The 22900-nt window shown below is 37.1% G+C and overlaps 1 pseudogene; it reads right to left on the bottom strand.

Annotated features, from left to right (window-relative positions):
- Positions 1 to 205: 205 nt before the first annotated feature.
- Positions 206 to 987, bottom strand: LOC122422703 (annotated as a pseudogene).
- Between the last annotated feature and the right edge of the window lie 21913 nt (positions 988 to 22900).

The raw sequence follows: 22900 nt of genomic DNA, 5'->3' as shown, positions 1-22900 counted from the left end.
CACCCCCACCCCCACCCTCACCCTCACCCTCACCACTGCTTTACAGAGTAAGTCCATCTGGTCAGCCCAGGGGCGAGTGAGGCCACAGAGCACAACTCAAGAAGTGGTCATAATCAGGTCTTCTGTCAAAGACCAGAGAAAGGCTTCAGGCTGCAAGTTCTTCAGCAGTGCATCCTCCCAGAGGACCGAGTCTTCCGCCACAACGTCACGCCGGGAAGAGCTCCGGAGGGCCTACTCCATAGCAGTCCTTTGCTATGCGATCCCTATAGGTGTTCTAGTGCTGCACGCTCTGGGATGAGGTCCTGCGTTTAGCCAAACACAATTCAAAGAGATCTTCAACTGCCATGAAGAGGTTCTGGAATGCCACTGCTGCCCGGCTACGGAAGAAAGGCTAAGGGAGAATGGCGCCACGGCAGCCATTGGACGAGCAGCCTTCACAGCAGTACTGCTTCATGCCAGGGACGTTGACGTTACATCAGCCATTCACCAGCAAATCTTTCCTCTCACAAACCTAACCTGAAAGTCAGAGACCAGTTCATCTGTAAGCATGTGTTTCCCTTGAACGGAGTTCAGGCACTGGTTGCTGGGCCTACTGCTATGGCCCGAGTTCAACTGCACTTTCCACGGGGGACGAGGTTGATCGTGGTCTTGGACCTGGAGGAGATTCCGACCTCTCACTGCCCTCTCCTCCTGCTTGAAGGTGCTGCTGAGGAAGTAGACCAAGAGAGCCTGAAGACGAGGGCGAGCACCCACCTCTTCCGCAGGAGCCGGCACCACGGCCAAAGCCGCCAGGTTCACCTTCCCGGTAAGGAGCGCGGCAGGCCCGGCGGCCCTCAGCCCAGCCAGCTCTTTGCTAGGCTTTTATCATCACATTGAGAATACTGACTTTTTTCACACTTGTTTAAAGGTGTGTCTCCTTCTCTTATGCTCTCAACTTTCCGAGTAGAAGAATATAATAACCAGTACCTGGCACACAACATAGCACATTGGATCCCATACCTGTTTAACTACGGAGTACATAAATAAATTAAGGAAGAAAACTCAGATGTTTTTCTTCATTGTTCTTTCCAGGAATCACTTCTCCTGGGTCATTCAGTGCATTTTCAGGCCTGTAATTAAGGTCATCTGACAAGCACAATTCTGCTTAAATATACATCTTCCTCCTTTTGGACTTTATTTTCTTTTTTATAATATTCCACAACTTGGATGAGCATAATTTGATTCCTTTTCACAGTGTAAAGGTCTTGTAGTCTATACAACACCCCATTCTTAATCTAATTGTTTTATTATTATTTCAAGGAAAATAAATATAGGCATCCAAGCAGGAAAAATTAATTTCAAATTTTTAAATTTAGTAAATTCCCTGGTGGCTCAGATGATAAAGAATCTTCCTGAAATGTGGGGGATTTGGGTCCAGTGTTGGGGTGGGAAGATCCCTGGAGGAGGGCATGGCAACCCACTCCAATATTCTTGCCTGGAGAATCCCATGGACAGAGGAGCCTGGTGGGCTACAATCCACAGGGTTGCAAAGAGTCAGACATGACTGAAGCAACTTAAGCACAGCACAATTAATTTTTTAAAAGGGTTACTCCTTATTTACTTTTTATTCTATAAAAAATTGAAACTGATAGATGAATAAGTGGCTTTGAGCAAAAATGTTTATAAGCCAGTAATTTTTAATCAAGAAATTTTTTTTGTTGTTGTATTTGAAGAAAAAAAGATAAGCATTCTTAGATAGTAAGGATTAAGGAAATATTCTACAAGTAGGCCCAAGTTGAAAATGCATCTTAAATGTGTACTGAACATTAAAACTGCTTAATTATGAAATTTAAACTAAATAGTTTTTGTGAATACAATTATAAAATTATTCAAATGTTTTTAAAAATTGTAAGAGAAGACATAAATTGCAAAGCCCAGTAATTTAATTAACAACTTCATTTGAGATGTGAGATTATACTAACACAAAGATGAGAAATGCAAGTGATAACATTCTCAAATTATAAATGAAATAAGAATCAGAATAATTGAAAGATTAGTACAATACTTTTTTCAAATACTTAAGGGTAGCAAAGAATAAAAGTGAAATGTTAATTTATTTTACATTACTATTGGAAAACTTTCAAAGAGAAAGAAAAAACTAACTCGTGAGATTAAAGACACAAAACACAGAGAACGAGAAAGGAGTATAAAAATTATAAATAAGTTGATTTCAGTAAAAATCGATAAATCTGTTACCAAAATACATACAAGTGTTTCCAATCTTCTCACAAAAGACTTGTGACTCTTAGGACTTGTACGTTGGCCTCTCCATTAAAAAAAAAAAAAAAAAAAAACTAACCATGTGTTTTGTAAAACAGACAATCTAAAATAAGTAGTTTGGAAACAGTCAAAGTAAAAGATTGGATGAGATATTTAAATTTTTTATATTATATATGTATAGTATTTTATATTATTTTTATAAAATCTATGTGTCTACAACACTGGTCAAACTTTATGGATAATTTAGCATTAAAACTGAACAAAAAATAAAAGATTTAGAAGTACAGGAAATAATAGTGAAAACAAAGTAAAAGTACACAAAGTTGGTGAAAATAGAGTATAAAAAACTGACTATAAAGAAACTGTTATTGTTCAGTTGCTAGGTCATGTCCTACTCTTTGCAGTCCCATGAACTGTAGCTCACCAGGCTTCCCTGTCCTTCACTATCTCCCTGAGTTTGCCCAAACTCATGTCCAGTGATGCCATCCAACCATCTCATCCTCTGTTGTCCCCTTCTCTTCCTGCCCTTAATCTTTCCAAGTATCAAGGTCTTTTCCAATGAGTTGGCTCTTCACATCAGGTGGCTGAAGTATTGGAGCTTCAGCATCAGTCCTTCCAATGACTATTCAGGGTTGATATCCTTCAGGATTGACTGGTTGGATCTCCTTGCAGTCTAAGGGACTCTCAAGAGTCTCCTCCAACATCACAGTTCAGAAGCATCAATTCTTTGGCACTTAGCCTTCTTTATAGTCCAACTCTCAGATTCTTACATGACTACTGAAAAACCTATGGCTTTGACCAAAAACAGAGGTCTCTGTTTTTTAATATGCAGTCTAGGTTTCTTATAGCTTTCCTTCCAAGGAGAGTCTTTTAATGTCCTGGCTGCAGTCACAGTCCAGGGTGATTTTAGAGACCTAGAAAATAAAATCTGTCACTGTTCCCACTTTTCCCGCATCTGTTTGGCATAAAGTAATGGGACCGGATGCCATGGTCTTAGTTTTTTGTTTTTTGGTTTTTTCATTTATTTTTATTAGTTGGAAGCTAATTACTTTACAATATTGTAGTGGTTTTTGCCATACATTGATGTGAATTAGCCATGGATTTACATGTGTTCCCCATCCCGAACCCCCCTCCCACGTCCCTCCCCATCCCATCCCTCTGGGTCATCCCAGTGCACCAGCCCTGAGCACTTGTCTCATGTATCCAACCTGGACTGGCGATCTGTTTCACACTTGATAATATACATGTTTCAATGCTATTCTCTCAGATCATCCCACCCTCGCCTTCTCCCATAGAGTCCAAAAGTCTGTTCTATATGTCTGTGTCTCTTTTTCTGTCTTGCATATAGGGTTATCGTTACCATCTTTCTAAATTCCATATATATGCGTTAGTATACTGTATTGATCTTTATCTTTCTGGCTTACTTCACTCTGTATAATGCGCTCCAGTTTCATCCATCTTATTAGAACTGGTTCAAATATATTCTTTTTAATGGCTGAGTTATATTCCATTGTGTATATGTACCACAGCTTCCTTATCCATTCGTCTGCTGATGGGCATCTAGGTTGCTTCCATGTCCTGGCTATTATAAACAGTGCTGCGATGAACATCGGGGTACACGTGTCTCTTTCAAATCTGGTTTCCTCGGTGTGTATGCCCAGGAGTGGGATTGCTGGGTCATATGGCAGTTGTTTTTCGAATGTTGAGTTTTAAGTCAACTTTTTTACTCTCCTCTTTCACCCTGATTCAGGGGCTCTTTAGTTCCTCTTTGCTTTCTGCCACTAGAGTGCTATCATCTGCATATCTGAGGTTGCTGATTTTTCTCCTGGCAATCTTGATTCCAGCTTGTGAGTCATCCAGCCCATCATTTCACATGATGTACTCTGCATAGAAGTTAAATAAGCATGTTGACAATATACAGCCTTGATGTACTCCTTTCCCAGTATGTGGTTGTATGGAAGGTTCTAATTCTTGCTTCTTGACCTCATACATGTTTCTCAGGAAACAAATAAGGTGGTCCACTATTTCCATCTCTCAAGAATTTTCCATAGTTTGTTGTGATCCATACAGTCAAAGGCTTTAGCAAGTAAATAAAGAAGTTTTTCTGGAATTGTCTTGCTTTTACTGTGACCCAGTGGATGTTGGCAATTTGATCTCTGTTTTTTTTGCCTTTTCTAAATCCAGCTTGGAACTTCTTGGTTCATGTACTGCCTCAAGGCTAGCTTGAAGGATTACCTTGCTGGCTTGTGAAATGAGCACATTTGTATGGTAGTTTGAAATTTCTTTGGTATTGTCTTTCTTTGGGATTAAAATGAAAGCTGCCCTTTTCCAGTGTTGCCTGTGGCCACTGCTAAGTTTTCCAAGTTTGCTGACATATTGAGTGCAACACTTTAGAATCATCATCTTTGGGGATGTTTAAATAACTCAGCTGGAATTCCATGGAAACTAAATTTTCAAAAGAAACTCTTATGCAAAAAATTTTTGGAAGAAGTAGGAAATTATCCTGCAATTATAGGATATTTAGAAAATAATTGTTAGAAGACAATTTATATAAAAGAATACATGGTCAAAGATTTTCCCAAAACCAAATGCATGGCTTTAAATACATTTGTTATTAAAAATTCTAGGAACTAGATATTATATAAAACCTAGATAGTATATCTTAAAGGAAATATATATATATATACACACACACACATATGTATATATATAAAAACAAAAAATAGAAGGGATAATAGAAGGAAATTAGAAACCATGTTCAAAATAAGTATATTTTGCCTAATATATAAATAAAGTGCTGGATAAGACACTTGAGAATCCCTTGGACTGCAAGGAGGTCAAACCAGTCAATCCTAAAAGAAATCAACCTGAATATTCACTGGAAGGACTGATGCTGAAGCTGAAGCTTCAATAATTGGGTCACCTGATGCAAAGAGCTGACTCATTGGAAAAGACTCTGATGCTGGGAAAGATTGAGGATAGGAGGAGAAGTGGGTACAGAGGATGAGATGGTTGGATGGCATTACTGACTCAGTGGGCATGAGTTTGAGCAAACTCAGGGAGATACTGAAGGACAGAAAAGCCTGGCATGCTGCAGTTCATGGGGTTGCAAAGAGTCAGACACAACTTAGCTACTGAACAACAACAACAAAGTACTGTGAGGTTTTAGAGTGTAGTATATACAAGGCAAGTCTCTTATATTCTAATATATTATATCAGAGTTGGAAGAAGCTTCAAGATTATTCCAATAATGTTTTATTATCAATCATCCCTATGTTAAAAAAAATATCGTCATAAACCTTAATAAAGACAGCAAATAAAATTATGCACTTTAAAAGAAAAGGATATAACATCTGAAATAATTGATAATACTACTCTACTTGCATTCCCAATCATAAACACAATTGGCTTTTCAGCACTTACTCTCAAGTTACCAAGCCATGATATGCAACACGCTGAAAAGAATCTGTCACACACTGAGTTGTCTGTTCAACCATTAGTAGATCTAGACTATGGGTGTTTTGTATCCAGTAGTTTACCACTAGAGAGCTGAAACAGCAATAATAAATTGAGTTTTGACATAATGTGGCAAAGATATAGGACTATATCAAATTTAGAGGAGACTTGGGATGAACAGAAAAAAAAAATTCTGATCATTCAGAAAACATGCTTTGACCTACACTGTAAGACAGGTTTCAAGGTTAATTCTATATCTCCACAGTGAATATACTGGCTATTTAATACATCATGTTCTGAAATTGCTGGGTCATATGGCAATTTTACCTTTAATTTTTTGAAGAATCTTCTTCCTATTTTCCATAGTAGCTGCACACATTTAGAACCCAACCAACAGTGCGTGAGGGTTCCTCTTCCTCACGTCTTTGCCCACAGTTGTCTTTTCTTGTTTTGTAATAATAACAATTTTATAATAGTTATTTTATAACTATTACATAATAGTTATAAATATAATATAATTATAATTTTATGTTTTATAGTCATATAATTTTTATTAATATAATGTAAGTATTTTACAGCTTTTATAATAATAACTATTCTGACTAGATGTGTGATGATATATCATTGTGGTTTCCCTTTTCATTTTCCTGATTATTAGTGATGTTGAGCATCTTTCCATGTGCCTGTTGGCTATCTATATGTCTTCTTTGGAAAAATGTCTTCTCAAGTTTTCAGCCCATTTTTCAGCTGGCTTGTTTGATTTTTTTGATGTTGAATTGTGTAAATTCTGGGGGAAACAGAAATTTGAAAATATATTTGCACTTTAATGTTCATTACAGCTTTATATACAATAGCCAAGATATGGAAACAAGTTGAGTATCCATCAACAATGAATGGATGAATAAAAATGTTATTTCTTGGCAATATATAATGGAATATTTCTCATCCATAAAACATAATATTTTGTCATTTAAGACAAATGGATGAGTCTAAAGGATATTATGCCAAGTGAAATAAATCAGAAAGACAAATGCCATAAGATCTCACTTATATGTGGAATCTAGAAAGCAAAACAAAACAACAGAAAAACAGACTCATAGAAACAGAAAACAAATAGGTAGTTGGCAGAGGGGAGTGAGGTGGGGAGACGGGTGAAATAGGTGGAGAGGATTAAGAAGTACAAATCTTTAGTTATAGAATAAACAACCCATGGGGATGTAACACAGAGCATAAGGAATATGCTTGATAACATTGTAATAACTTTGTATGGAGACAGATGGTTACTAGATTTAACATGGTGGTCATTTCATAATGTAAGGTCAAATCACCTTTTATACAAATAAATATGTGCAACATAATATTGCATGTTTACTATATTACAGTATAAATAAATAAATGTGTTATGTTCTAACCCTCTTTTTAAATTTAAATTTATTTTTAATTAAGGATAGTTACTTTAAAGTATTGTATTGGTTTCTGCCATATATCAACATGAGTTAGCAATAGGTATATGAATGTTCCCTCCCTCTTATAACATCTGATTTTGAGTTTTAATTTCTAAATTTTAATTTAATTAATGAAGAAATACTAAACATATGAATGCATTCTTATACTTTTCACATTTTCCCTCCATGAAGCTTTTGGGTTTCTCTAGGTTCCGTAAGTCACATGTAATATATGAGGGAAGTATGCAGATGCCAAACCTCTGTCTGCAGAGACAACTTTTTCAGGAGATGGAAACAGAAATAGAGCTTGCTAAAAAGTTTCCAGGCCTGGAAGTCCAAGGAGGTGGGTTGAAATTTGACCTCTGTAGAACTGAGACTATGGGGTAATATTTAAAAGCAAAATGTGGGCTTTAAATAACATTTCACATGCTGGCTATAGAACGCGGAAACAACTTCTGGGTGTCCAGGACATCTGAAGTCTTTAACAAATGGTAACTCGCAAATCAAGTCAGACATGGGACCAGACCAAGAATAAAAATATGACACTGCACTGTTATGGAAAGGAGTGAAATTTTAAGTCTTTAATTTCTTGGAATTGGGGGGGTGGGGTTTGTTTGTTTGTTTTGGTTTTGGTTTTTTTTTTTTTGTTTTTTGGTTTTTTTTTAGTTTTAGAAACATGCACACTATAAACAGGATATTACTTGCTGTTTTTTCCTCCAAAGTGAGGTCTTTTTACATTTCAAGGGCATAGATAACAAATTTATTTTTAAAAAATCTTTTAAAACTCATATTCTGAATAAATACATTTTGCTTAATATAGAAGTAAAGAACTATCAGGTTTTAGAGCGTGGTAAATGCAACGCACCTTTCTTACTTTAACTCATCTCTTTCATTACCCTGTCCCACCTGTAAAGACAAAGTTCACAGCTCCGGTACATTTAATTAAGTTGCAAAAGGCACAACTGCTCCATTTTTACTCTTCTTCACTTCTATTAAATTATATTTGCATTTAAAGATATAAAAAATTAGAGCTGAAAGCAACCATAAAATCATCCCTATTGCCCTGTGAGAGTTGGACCGTAAAGAAGGCTGAGTGTCAAAGAATCGATGTTTTCTAATTGTGATGCTGGAGCAGACTCTTGAGAGTCCCTTGGACAGCAAAGAGATCAAACTAGCTAATCCTAAAGGAAATCAACCCTGAATATTCATTGGAAGGCCTGATGCTGAAGCTGAAACTCCAATACTTTGGCCACCTGATGTGAAGAGCCAACTCACTGGGAAAGACCCTGATGCTGGGAGGGATTTGGGGCAGAAGGAGAAGGGGGCGACAGAGGATGAGATGGTTGGATGGCATCACAGATTCAATGGACACAAGTTTGAGCAAACTGTGGGAGATAGTGGAAGACAGGGAAGTATGGCACATTGCAGTCCTCGGAGTTGCAAACAGTCAGACGTGACTGAGCAACTGAACAACAATCCTTTGCCCTAAGTGCTCCCAGCATAGATGATTAATAGAGCAGGAGAAAAATCAAATGTGTTGATTACAAAGCTGATGAAAAATACCACTGATTTTCCTTTTGCTTTGCTTACTGGTGATGCACATTTGTGGGAGAGTTGAGCCTCTTCATTCCCGAGCCTCTGGCTCTGGGGGAAGGTGAATGCAGTAAAATCAGACCATTCATTGACTCACTGGTCATTGCTATGAAGCAACCAGTCTCAATACTGTATGGGGCTCACCCTGTTAGAGAATCTGCTTGCAGGTTGCCTTACTGCAGACTGCAGGAAAGATGCAGCTGCTTTACCCTGGACTCTTGGCTTCTCACCAAACATCTTTAGTGACCTGGTTTTTCTTGGTCTTAATTACAATCCCCTGGCCCTGGGACTCTGATTCATCCAAAGAAAGTGAATATATAACATTATGCACTGAATGCTGTGTCCCCCAAGAATGCATGAAGCCCTAACCCCCAAATGTGATGACATTTGGAAATCTGGCCTTTGTGAGATAATTAGTTAAATAAAGTCATTATGGTAGAGCCTCAATGATGTGATTAGTGCCCTTACAGGAAGAGGAAGGTAAACCAGATCTCTCTCTCTCTCTCTCTTCCCCTCTCTCCCACCTCTATCTCTACTAAAAAGGACATTGTAGGAAGGGGCTACTTGGTAAGCAAGAAAGAGAATTTTTACCAGGACCTAAATCTACCAGCACCTTGATCTTGGACTTCTCAATTTCCATAACTGCAAGAAATATATGCCTTGCTGTTTAGGCCCCTCAGTTTATTAGATTTTGTTCCAGCTGCCTGAGCTAAGAACAGGCCTAATGCCAAGTGAGAGCACTTTCCCACATCCAGCCTGGATACCCTAGATGTCTCTTTTAATGCCTTGAATACTCAGAGATGACCCTTTTTCTCCTGAGGACTATCAGGTGGGCCTGGCAGTCATTCTCCACGTGCCCAGCTTATTACTTTTCTTAACCAAACCCCTCTAATCAGAATGATAGACACAAGTGTTTATAGGATATGCAAACCAAGAAGATGAAAATAAGTCATAAGTTGTCATATCTATTAGTGTGGAGTATAACAGAATCATGCAGTTATAAAGCTGAGCTGTAGCTTGGAGATCACCACTACTGCTTTATTCCCTAACAGAAGAAAGTAAATCTCAGTAAGGATAGCTTACCTAAATCCACATTGTCAGGGTAGAAACAGGCCCAGGAATAAGATTCTGTAAATATATTTTGCTCAGCTCATTTTATGCTTTAAACAACAATTTTTATTGTATAAAATGTCAATAAAATGATTAGCTTAATTTTTTCAATTTCACACATGTATATCCAACCTGGTCTCATTTCTTAGGGTTTGGAAACACTGATATTACCATATGTACTTACTATTCTGCCACATGCTGCAATTACAGCATGACAAATCAAAGCCATAATAGTAACCATAGCTTCTTGTTCTTCTAATTTAAGTTGTCATCCCCTAAACCAAATGTCTTTCACATAAACTGAAGCAAAAATCAGGCAGGCATGTTTACATGCACTTGAAGATGGAGAGATAAACAAGGCAAGTTGTGACTTAAGCAAAACACAGCCCACTGGTAGAGACTGACAGTTGCAGGAAGTCTCTCAGAAGGAAATAAGTTGGGGTGGTCTCTAAGGTGCTATAATCAGAAACCAAATTCTCACAGTTGAGCAAAGGATGTAGGATCATTTCTTTCTTTTTTTTTTTTTTCATTTATTTTTATTAGTTGGAGGCTCATTACTTTACAATATTGTAGTGGTTTTTGTCATACATTGACATGAATCAGCCATGGATTTACATGTATTCTCCATCCTGATCCCCGCTCCCACCTCCCTCTCTACCCGATCCCTCTGGGTCTTCCCAGTGCACCAGGCCTGAGCACTTGTCTCATGCATCCAGCCTGGGCTGGTGATCGGTTTCACCATAGATAGTATACATGTTTCAATGCTGTTCTCTCGAAACATCCCTCCCTCGCCTTCTCCCACAGAGTCCAAAAGTCTGTTCTGTACATCTGTGTCTCTTTTTCTGTTTTACATATAGGGTTATCATTACCATCTTTCTAAATTTCATATATATGTGTTCGTATACTGTAATGGTCTTTATCTTTCTGGCTTACTTCACTCTGTATAATGGTAAAGACCATTACAGTATACTAACAGATAAAGGATCATTTCTTTTGGGAAGAATCAAGGAAGATTTCAGGCCAGAGGTTTCAAATGGTAATTAGAATTTAGAAGAAACAAAGCAGAAGAAGGCATAAGAAAGTAAAAGAAATGCTCTGAGAAGGAAGTGCCTAGAGGTGGACAGTGACAGTATCTTCCAGCCAGCAGTGACCAGGTCAGCATAGCAGAGGGTCATGGAGAATGGACGGGGTGGTAGTTAGATCAATAACTGGGGAGGCAGGTCAGAGCCAGCCAGATCATGGAGGACTTATAATCACATGCTAAGGAGTTCATTTCAATTTAGTAAACAGGGGAGCCAAGAAAAATAATCCTTAGCAGAGTAATAATCAGGTCTCTGTTAATTACAAAATCACTACAATGAAAGCAAATAAAGAGTAATAGCAAGCAATTTGCTGATGGTCTCCTTGCTGCTTATGTACAGTCAGAATCTGAGTCCTCCAGTTTATCACCAGTTATCGGGGCAATCTTATCACCAGAGTTATCTTCTCATTGTGATCTGCTTAATCTTTTCAGAATCTGCTGATGTTTTCACTCTTTGGCTGCCAAGATTCTGGCTTGGGCTTCAGTCCTCTCTTAACCGCTCCTTGGCTGCCCTTCTCCATTCATCCATCACATGCTTAAAGCCCATCCAAAATCTGCAGTACATCTCACTTTTTCCATTTCTTGTCACACTCGTGTTACATTGACCTCGTGTACACCTGAAAATTAGATTCAAGCAATTTCTGGTTCTGATGTTTCAAACACTTCATGCCTTTGTGCTTACAGAGTGCCCCTCAGAGCCCTGGTTGCACCCTTCTTGTTGAGTCTGGACTTAGGGAGTTTTTACCATCAAGAGTCAGCCTATCAAAAAGAACAAAGGATCACCTTGGACTTGTCCGTGAAGTTGAGTTAGAGAATGTCAGGCTACTGATTAATATGCTGGGTTATTCCCAAAATTAACTATTATATTACCTGCCTCCTCTCCCTATAAACATTTTTCATAAATCTTAAGCCAGCTTAACTATTTAAGTGTTCTGGTGGTAGCTTCTGAAAATAGCAAAATCTTTTAATTTCGTGAAAAGACAGCATTTAAGTGAAATATGCAAATACCTGTTTTGATAGAGAAATTCTTATTCCCATGAATAAATTCCTCTAGAAACTCACCTATTGCTTCTCTCTCTCTCTCCCTCTCACTCTCTGTTTCTCTCTCTCTGCCCACCTACTTATCTTGTAATTTTTCATCTCTAACCATTTATCCCAAATGACTCCCTCAGCAATTCAATTGTTTCAAAGATCAGAGGACATTCCTTAGAGAAATAGGCCCATGTTAGAGATGAAAACTGAAATACAAGTAAGTCATATTTTATTTTTGCTTGTGAAGGTAATTACAAACCTACTATAGAAACTCAAAGCTCTCAAACCTCAGTCCAGCTGAGAAAGTTATAGCCCTGATTTATAAATTAGCTTGAAAGAGATGATGATTCTTTCTCCTGTCCTGGAAATAATATTGGTTTCTGGTTAAGAAATCAATTACATCATATCAATTAACTCAAGGACAGAAAAACTTGTCTAAAACTTGGCTGGTCCAGCACTTAGAAAAAAAAATCCAGCTTTGACTCAAAGAACCTCTTATACAAATGAACTAGCCTCAGTAGCCACTGCAGAATCCTATCATTTGCTTAAATATTCTTGTACTAAATTCTTGATTTAGTAAGTGCTACATAGGCATGATATGTTAGTTTTAGGTACTGAGAGAAATATTTTCATTCAGTTTAGAAAATAATTTCAGTTTGTCTGTATATAGAATGTTGCTACATATATATTGATAATTTTTCCTCTGTAATTTAATTTCATTTTTGCACAGCTTTTTCCAACATTTTTTAATTATAAATCTTGTTTTAATTTCTGAACATTATAAAAATAACTCTCAAGGCCATTATTACATCTGCAGTAAAATTGTATCACTCATTCATTTTTTATGGAAATTGTCAGAATTTTTGTCATTACCTTTACTAATAATAAGTGTGGAAATTATCAAGCACATGAATAATAAATAAAAAAGAATAATAAAATGATTTATTATTTATAAAGTAAATTGGAAGTGATTTGTATTATGTAAAGAGATATGGCTTTGGAATAAGGCAGACTGAAGCTTGACCATATTTCGGGCTTAGTCAAGTTATTGCACATCTCTTCACATGAAATATGGGTTTCTGATTACAATGATGTTGTAAAAAAATAATGTTATGAATACAGTAAAATTTCCCAGCTCAGGGATGGCTCATATTATGTGTTTAAAAATACTAGTACCCTTTCTTCTTTCCCAGGATATGCACCATTGTAGTAATGCCTTTCATGTTAACCCTACAGTTTCACTAGAAGTGACCATTCTTAGTTTCAGTAAGTTTGCAAAATTAATGAAAGAAGAAGGAATCCATTTACTTCTTTCTAATTGCAAAAGCATTTTGCCAACAGAGATCTAAAAAGAGGAATGTTTTAAATTATACTGTATTTTACTCAGCCAACTAGCACAGGGGGATTTAATCCTAATTTTACTTAACTTAAAAACTCCGGGTTGTTTTATTAAGCCAGAAGAAACTATTGCCTATTTACATGTCTAGTATTTACGTGAATGAACATTAATGAGCTCATATTTTTCTGAAGTATTTTATGTCATGTTTCAAATCCATCTTGAGAACTCAACAAAATGAAGATTTAATTTTAAACCTATGACTAGACATCAAGGTAATTTACTAAAAGAAGAAAAATTATAAAGGAGGTTAAAAGGGGAAAACAGAAGAGACTGAGGAGATCAAGAGAAAAGTGAAATGAGTCAGAAGAAAATTAATTAAATATTGAATGTTTAGTTGTCTCACAAAGCTAGAGACAGGGGTTAATTCAAGCTCTAAATATATTGATGTAAATGTACCTATGTTGCAGTCCAGGTATGCAATTTCAAGAACCCACTAACATGCTTTAAAAAAACACACATGTGAACAAAAAAAGTCTGTGTTTTATTAAAATGTGTTCATATTTGAACACAACCTGAGATATATTCTAAACATCAAAGACCTTCTTTACCTGAAATCACTCAAAGCAGTAGAAGATTTAGTGGAGACAGGAAGGTCTAACACATTGGAGTAGGTATTATACATGTTCCTTTTTTAAAAAATTGCATACCTGTAAATTTGTAATTAGATCTAAATTCCAAGTTAATTACTTATTATGTCAACACATTTTATCTCAGATCTATAAAACATTTTACTTTCTCACTAAACTGCCAACTCTTTGAGACAGAAGCCATTATATGTCTTTTGCTTTTCCTAGAGAACTGAATACAGTACTCAGCATAAACTAGCTAGTCCATTTATCATTGAGGAACCAAACTGAATGTGATGTGTCCATGACTGCAGTGTCATTCTCTTCTTGGGGGCCTTAAAACCTTGCAGTAGTTAAGACCAGCACACTCAGAAATGGAGAGAGTAGCACGGAAACATGTACATTACATTAACGTATGTAAAACAGAGAGTTAATGGGAAGTTGCCCTGTAACCCAAGGAGCTCAACCCAAGTGTTCAGTGACAACCTAGAGGGCTGGGATGGAGTGGGGGGTGGGCAGCAGGTTCAAGAGGGAGGGGACATACATATACACTTATGGCTGATTCACACTGTTGTAAAGCAGAAACCAACACAACATTGTAAAGCACTTATCCCCCAGTTAAAAGTAAATTAAACAGACACACAGAAACACATACATAGGAAGAAATCATGACATAGGTGCACCAAGCAGGAAAATATTTAAAAAATACTTGCTTCAGTTGCTTCATTTGCATTATAGGAAACCATGAAGACAAATAGAACAGTGACTCTTAGCAGGAACTGAATAATCTGCCACGTATATTTTACTACTGAAGCCATCACTCACTTTCTTTTACTCCATTTAGCTTGCTTTTCTCTTCCTTTATTCTACATTTGTTTCTGTATTTTGTGCTTTCATACCATTAAGTGTTAGTCGCTCAGTGGTGTCTGACTCTGCAACCCATACACTGTAGCTCACCAGACTCCTCTGTCCCTGGGATTTCCCAGGCAAGAATACTGGCATAAATTGACATTTCCTTCTCCAGAGTGTCTTCCCAACCCAGGGATCAAACCCAGGTCTCCCACTTTATAGGCAGATTATTTACCTCCTGGGCCACAAGGAAAACCATATATATATGCTATACATACATATACATACATATGTATATTGTTATAAATACATTTAAGTTTTGTAGGCATTTTTATAATTACTCAGTGAAATGAACATGTACGGAGTCTTGACTGGGTGTAAATCAGAGCCCCATTTGTAAAGCAAGTATTATGAGCACTTAAAATGGACGAAAGATTATAGAAGGGGAGGAAAAGTCCACTAGACAAGCCATTTTAAAAAAACCCTTGAATCTGTTTTCTTTAACAAGCTTACAAAAGGTTAGTGTTTTGCCATGACTTTGGCTGTATAACAAAGTAAAAATGATTTATCTCTCTGTTTACCAATGTTTGGTCTTGAACTTAATATTCTTATTTATAAATTTACTCTCAAAATCATTACTTGGTTGTTTAGACAATCTAGAAAATGTTGGATATAGTAGAGAAAAGGTGAAATTAGATGCATGTTGGACTAAGTAACTTAAAATGTTTTCCAAACACTTTTGGTTCTAAAAAATCTAAATTTATTTTCTCAGAAATCAGCTGCTTGTTTGTATTGAAAAAACATGAAGCCATTTTCCAATCTCTTTCATTTAATTCCTACTGCTTTTTAAGAACTATTTATTATACAGAGAGACTGAGTTTCTTTGAAATTACTGTTTTCTTTAATACAGAAAGAAAAAAAAAACTGAAAATCTAGTAGGTATAGGTAGCTCTTAATGTTCATTTTTACTTGTTGAAATTTATGACATTGTTTTTGGTAAGTAGGTAGAAATCTAATTTCCTTGAAGATCCCTTGGATAAGCAAAAGAAATTCTAGGTAAAAGTGTTATTCTAGTGAATGAACCTCAAAAATGTGATTTAAAAAAGGTATCATTAAGTTCAGCTGGTAAAGAATCCACCTGCAATGCAGGAGAACCCAGCTCAATTCTTGGGTTGGGAAGATCCCCTGGAGAAGGGATAGGCTACCCAATCCAGTATTCTTAGGTTTCCCTGGTGGCTCAGACAGTAAAGAATCCACCTGCAACGCGGGAGACCTAGGTTTAATCCCTGGGTTGGGAAGATTCCCTGGAGGAGGGCATGGCAACCCACTCCAGTATTCTTGCCTGGAGAATCACTATGGCCAGAGGAGCCTGGCAGGCTACAGTCTATGAGGTCGCAAAGGGTCAGACATGACAGCGAGTAAGCACTGCACACAGCACCATTATGGAATTGCAAAAGTACCGTCTTCCCACCTGATAGGTAAGTTTTATCTGTCATAAAAAGGAGCCAATTTAGAGGAAAAAAATTGTCTTTTGTGCACATAAACACCTTACACTTAGAAAATTCCAGTGCAAATAGTAATACTAAAACTAGTTTTCTGGTAAGCATAAATTTTCTTCATATATCTATGAAAGAATTATATATTCATCACTACTTCATTCTTTCAGAAAATATTTATTGAGACAATTATATGTGGTTCTAGAAACATAGTGATGACAAGAAAGGGTTTCTTCTCTTGTGGAGTTGACATTACAGTGGGAGACAGAAGATTATAAATACAGCAATTTCAGAAGAAAATCAACAGTTGATAGAGTACATAATGATAGTGAGAGAAAGTACATTTAGATAAGTCAGCCAGAAAAGCTTTTCTGGAATGAAGAGGCTGAGCTGAGATTTGAAGGAGTCAGTCATGGAAAGATTTGGAAGAAGAATTCCTGGAAGAAGGAACAGGTATGAAAGGCATTTAAGGAGAATAATCTAAGAGTACTCCCATAGTCAATTAAAGGTAGTAAATTTTTAGACATTTTTCCATTGCAACATAGCATCTATTTTCCCTCCCCTTGAATTTAGGTAGGTTTCCAACTGCTTTGACCAAAAGAGTGTTACAAGTGTTCCGGACTCCTCTCTCAGAGAGCTGGCAGCTTCCACCTGGTCTCTCAGAGCCCTTAGCAGACATGTAGCTCTAGAAATTCTCCCAGAGAGAACACAGGAAGAGCACAAGATGAGAAGGAGGAGCAGATGGAGAGGGGCCCAACTGAGTGCAGCCTTCCTGCCTACTCTTTCACGGCCCCAGACACAGAACAGGATCTTTTTTTTTTTTTTTAACCTCCCAAGTCCATTTGAAAACACCATGAAAAGCAGAAGCATCACCCAGCAAAGCTCTATTGGAATTCCTGACTCACATGTGAAAAATGATAAGACAGTTGTTGTTTTAAGCCACTGAATTTTGGAGAAGTTTGTTATGCCCTAAAGGTTAACTGGAACATTTCCTAGAGCTGAAAAAAGATCAGTATGGTAGGTACATGATGAATCCAGGAGCCTGTGATCTGGAACGGGGTCAGGTTTTACTCACGGTTCCCCGGAGTGCAAGACTGAGGAGGGAGTATTATTCTTACCTTACATACATCTTTAAAAATACATCTCTGCAACTTTTCAGAAAATAGGTTTTAAAGAGGTAAGAGTATAAATAATCAGGAAGATCAGTTTTCAAAAACGCATTGTAGTCGAGGTATTCCATTTAATTCTCTCAACACTGAGCTAGCAACTTGCAATGTCTTTATTTTACAAACAAGCAGACTAAGGAACATAAATAATTAAATAATTTGCCCAGTGTTGCACAGATAATAAAAGGTAGAAGTATAATTGAAAGCCAGGCTGGTTCTAAAGCATTTGATGTAGAATCACCAAACCACAGGTTCGCAAAGAGTGGTCCCTGAACCTGCAGTATAAGCCATCACCTGGAAATCTGCTATAAATGTAAATTCTTAGGGCCTACCTCAGACCTACTAAATCAGGAATTCAAGAGTGGGACACGCACTCTGAGTTTTGACAAATGTTCCAGGTGACTCTGCTGCAAGGCCAAAACTGTCCCTGAGACAAAGAAAGAAGACTCAAAGTTGAGCTGAAAGGGAACTTTGGTATTTGAGCTTTGACCAAGAGACTGAAGGAGGATAAGGAGAATGAAGAGGGGTCATTAGTGGAGTAGAAAGGAACCCAGGAGACCCCGATGTCAGTCAAGTCAAGAAAGGACTGTTTCAAGGAGACATGGTTCCATTTTTGTCAAAGGTCACTGAACAGTCAAGTGAAGGGAGGACACACCAATACCAGTGGACTTGCCATGATAGGTTGAAGCTCTTGGTTACCTTGAAATAGGTTATTTTGTGGATTGGTGAAGAAAGCTTGGTTGGAATAGAATAAGGAAAGGATGGAGAGGGAAGAAATGAAAAATAAAACAGTAGTCAATCTTTCTGAGAAGTTTTTCTATGAAGTATAGAGATACGGTATAAGAGAAGTATTTTTAAATGTGTGTCTTTTACTACAAAAAAGATATGAAGGTTTTTTCATATACCATGAGAAACGATCCAATGTAGAGGAAACTGAATTTGATAAAAAGAGCAAGACACAATTATTATAGGAGGGAAAGTTCTTACGTGGACAAGAGAAGGGTGTTTGTCCTCAGTAAGATCACAGACTCTTCTTAACAAGAAGCGAAGCAAAGAATCTTGGAAAAAATGAAGACTGTCTGAAGACGTGGTGGTAAGGTGAAGAGGGTCACGTCAGCGAACTTATAGCTTATTAGTGCTGTCTGTTCTGATGTCATATGTCACAGTTGGGACTGTCATGAAGAAGAGAAGGTATAGAATAGCTTAGAATGTAGGGATGGAGATGTAGTAGAAGAATGGAGAAGAACTACTAGCCAAAGCTGGAGACCATCTGGAATTTGTGATCATTAATTTAATATGAGGACATTAAGAAGAGTTTTTTTTTTTTCTTTCCCCAGCGAGCTATATCCAAGGCTGAGTTCTTTCCTGGTTAATATAATGAAGTGAGACAGGGGAAAGACTGTTTACAAGAAAGTGATTATAGTAGTGGACCATAGAGCCACTATAGGATTTCACTGTAAGGAGGAAATTGAACTATAAAGAGGATGCTGTAAAATAAATTGGAGATTCGAAGAGGTGAAGTTCATAGAGGCGTTGAAGAATTGTGGGTGTAGGAGTACTGGAACAGAAAAGAAAAAATCTGATTCCATACCTGATCTATTCCTCTAGCTCTAACACTGGTGCTCTGTTGCCTGAACTTAGTCATGCTGGCCCTGCACCTTCCTAAAAGAATGTTGACTAGAGCCTGAAATATACAACAGCCTAGTCTCAAGGCTTGGACCATTAAACGTAAAATACCTTTCCATTCACACAGAGATTAAAAAGTTGCAAAACAGGAAATAGCAATAGTCTTTTTGGCGGTTAATAGGACCATTTTGACCAGACCTAGGTGGACAGCTGCAAGAATAAGGGACTCCTGCAAGAAGTTTACAACAACCAGTCATAGCTCCTCCCTGTTTTAGTATTAAAAAAAAGTCTGAATTCTAACTCAGGTAACATGCTTCTTTGAGACACCAGCTAACCATTTTCTCAGTCTGCTGGGTTTTTTAATAAAGTCACTATTTCTTGCCTCAACAACTTGTCTTTAGATTTAATGGTCTGTTGTGCAGCACTGTGAGCTTGGACTCAGTAACAGTACCATTTAACTAAGCCAGACGGATAGCAGGGACTCAGATCCCAACACAGAGTTTGGAGTTTATATAGCCATTATTGATGCAGATATACATAAAAGATCATGGGAGTAGGGAGCTAAGGTGAGGAAAAGAACACCACTGGATTGAGGAAGTGTGGAGTGAACAAAATGTCAAGTAGGCCATAAAGGAAAAAGCTGATGGCAAGAACGATGGCATGACCAGCGATAACATGACAATAAATGAGGTTGGCACTTCAGTGTGTATGTGCTCATGCATAAACATAAAACAGATGTTTTAACTTTCCTTCCAAAATGTGAGGTTCTTGAAGGTAAGGTCCCTCGTTGATTTTGGTCTTTCTTGTTGTGCTAAGTCTAGTGTGTTACATGTAAGATAGAAATATACTTAAAATATCTAAATATCCCTCTAAAGTGATATGGATAAAAAGCAATTGCTAGCAATTTAAGAAAACTAACCAGCAAGATAGAAAGTTTTAAAAGTAAATAACATTTATTTAAAACCTGATAGGCATAAGCAACTACTAATTTCCTACAAATATATTCTTACATCAGTCTTAAAAGAACACAACTCTATAATTTGTTTCATTTGTTCTGCCTACGAGTATGCTCAAGGATAGTACTGTTACCAAGTCCAAGCTCATAATGCTTGCTACACAACAGGTCACTAAATCTTAAAAAAAAGAAAAGAAAAGAATTACTTTCAAGAATTGCCATATATAAAATCGACAAGGACCTAGTGTAGGGAAGGACCTAGCACAGGGAAGTCTACTTCATATTTCGTAATAACCTAATGAGAAAAGAGTCTGAAAAAAGAATAGATATATGTATGTTCCTGCTGCTTGGTCACTTAGTCGTGTCTGACTCTCTGCGGCCCCTTGGAATGTGGCCCGCCAGGCTCCTCCACTCATGGAATTTTCCAGGCAAGAATACTGGAGTGGGTTGCCATTTACCTATTCCAGGGAATCTTCCAGAACCAGGGGCAGAACCCATGTCTCTTGAGCCTCTTGCATTGGCAAGTGGATTTTTTACCACTAGCACCATCTAGAAAGCTAGACATATGTATACATATAATTGAATCACTTTTCTATACATCTGAACTAAAACAATATTATAAATCCACTAAAACTTAAATATATAAATATGTATGACAAAACTTTTTAAAAACATAAAACATATTTATATAAGATAAAAACTTCAAAGAAATAATTGTCCTAGTTGTCAAAATGTCCAATAAGGTCAAGTTCCTATAAGATCAGTAACTTTCAGGATAGCCAAACATGCCAGTTTTTTTTTATTTATGTTTATCTTCCAACTTCCATCTGATTAAGAATTTTTCCCAGATTAAAAATAATAACAAGATTTGATTATTAAAATAAGCTTTCATTGGTTTGATTCTACTCCATTTGGTAGTTCTAACTTCTACCACAGTCTCTTACTGATGAGTGTGTGAGACGCACATGAAGTATGCAGGGACTTCACAGACTACCAGAGTCTACCGTCTTTCTTTTCTCAACTGTTTCCTAATGTGAGGAATTGACACCTTGATTGCCAGGGCACCTTGCATTTAACCGGTTAAATGCTTGAATAAAGGACCACTCACAGCTCATTTCAGGTAATGACTGGAGGAAAACAACTTGGCATTCCAGCCAGGAGGGCCATGATTGTGCAGTTACTCAAGCCACCAGTAGGTGGGGCCAGTGGGAAACCCAAGGGTAACTGGAGGATGCATATGTGAAACACGTGTAAGAAATAGAGGGTTACAAATAATAAATGCTAGAGAGGGTGCAGAGAAAAGGGAACCCTCTCACACTGTTGGTGGGAATGCAAACTAGTACAGCCGCTATGGAGAACAGTGTGGAGATTTCTTAAAAAACTGGAAATAGAACTGCCATACGACCCAGCAATCCCCACTGCTGGGGATACCCAAGGAGGAAACCAGAATTGAAAGAGACACATGTATCCCAATGTTCATCCCAGTACTGTTTACAATAGCCAGGACATGGAAGCAACCTAGGTGTCCATCGGCAGATGAGTGGATAAGAAAGTTGTGGTACATATACACAATGGAATATTACTCAGCCATTAAAAAGAATGCATTTGAATCAGTTCTAATGATGTGGATGAAACGAGCCGATTATACAGAGTGAAGTAAGTCAGAAAGAAAAACGCCAATACAGTACATTAGCACATATATATGGAATTTAGAAAGATATTAATGATGACCCTATATGTGAGATGGCAAAAGAGACACAGATGTATAGAACGGACTTTTGGACTATGTGGGAGAAGGTGAGGATGGGATGATTTGAGAGAATAGCAATGAAACATGTGTATAACCATATGTGAAATATATTTTCAGTTCAGGTTCAATGCATGAGACAGGGCGCTCAGGGCCAGTGCACTGAGATGACCCTGAGGGATGGGATGGGGAGGGAGGTGGAAGGGGTTTCAGGATGGGGAACACATGTACACCCATGGCTGATAATGTCAATGTATGGCAAAAACCACTACAATATCATAAGGTAATTAGCCTCCAATTAAAATAAATAAATAAATTTTTAAAAAAGAAATAGAGGATAAGTCCTACCACAAGAGATGATAATCTGAATGCTCCTGCATGCTGTTTGTCATTTACTGGATGATGCAAATCTAAAGCAGTTACTTTTTTTTTTTTTTGCAGCACTTTTTAATTTTTAATAAACTTTTCAACAACAATGAAGTCAGCAAAAGCAAAATGCATATTAAATAAAAGATTAAATATAGAGTTCTTATTTCTCAAGAAGTTTTATGGTAAATGTGTGACATACATAAAATGTTTGTTGACAGTCGCTATTCACCATGAAGGTCATATAAATATTACTCTAGCAAAATAAAAGATACAAATACACTGAAAAAGCATGGGTATCTTTTTTTGAATATCATTCTTTTAAGGATAACTATGTCAAAAGATAATTTAATATGCATAGTTGTAGAGATGTGTTTATGTGTTTCTCTAGAAGCATGACTTTTTCATTCAGATCAAGTGGATTATTATTCTAAATAAGTTTGTGCATTTTATATTTCAAGTGATTTTTTACACACAAAGAAAAATGAAGCAACTGTTCTTAATACCTCAGCTTCATTAGCAAAGGAGAAATCATCACAGACAGAAAAATCATAAACAGTTAAAAAAAAATCATCATCGTAGAGAAAAAGCAATGAGCTTGGAAAGTCATTCTGTTCAAGGTAAAATATCTGACAGTATTATAAATACTGTTATAAATTCATTTTAAAAGTTTGCAAAGAAGATAAAATTATGCTTTTTTGCAGTAATATTACAAGTATTAATTTTTTTGGAACAGAGCAAAATGGTACGAATG

The sequence above is a fragment of the Cervus canadensis genome, chromosome 20 (genome assembly GCF_019320065.1).
Source record: "Cervus canadensis isolate Bull #8, Minnesota chromosome 20, ASM1932006v1, whole genome shotgun sequence".
NCBI lineage: Eukaryota > Metazoa > Chordata > Mammalia > Artiodactyla > Cervidae > Cervus > Cervus canadensis.
Note: the sequence above shows the minus strand (reverse complement) of the source record. Positions and strands in the feature narration are given on the sequence as shown.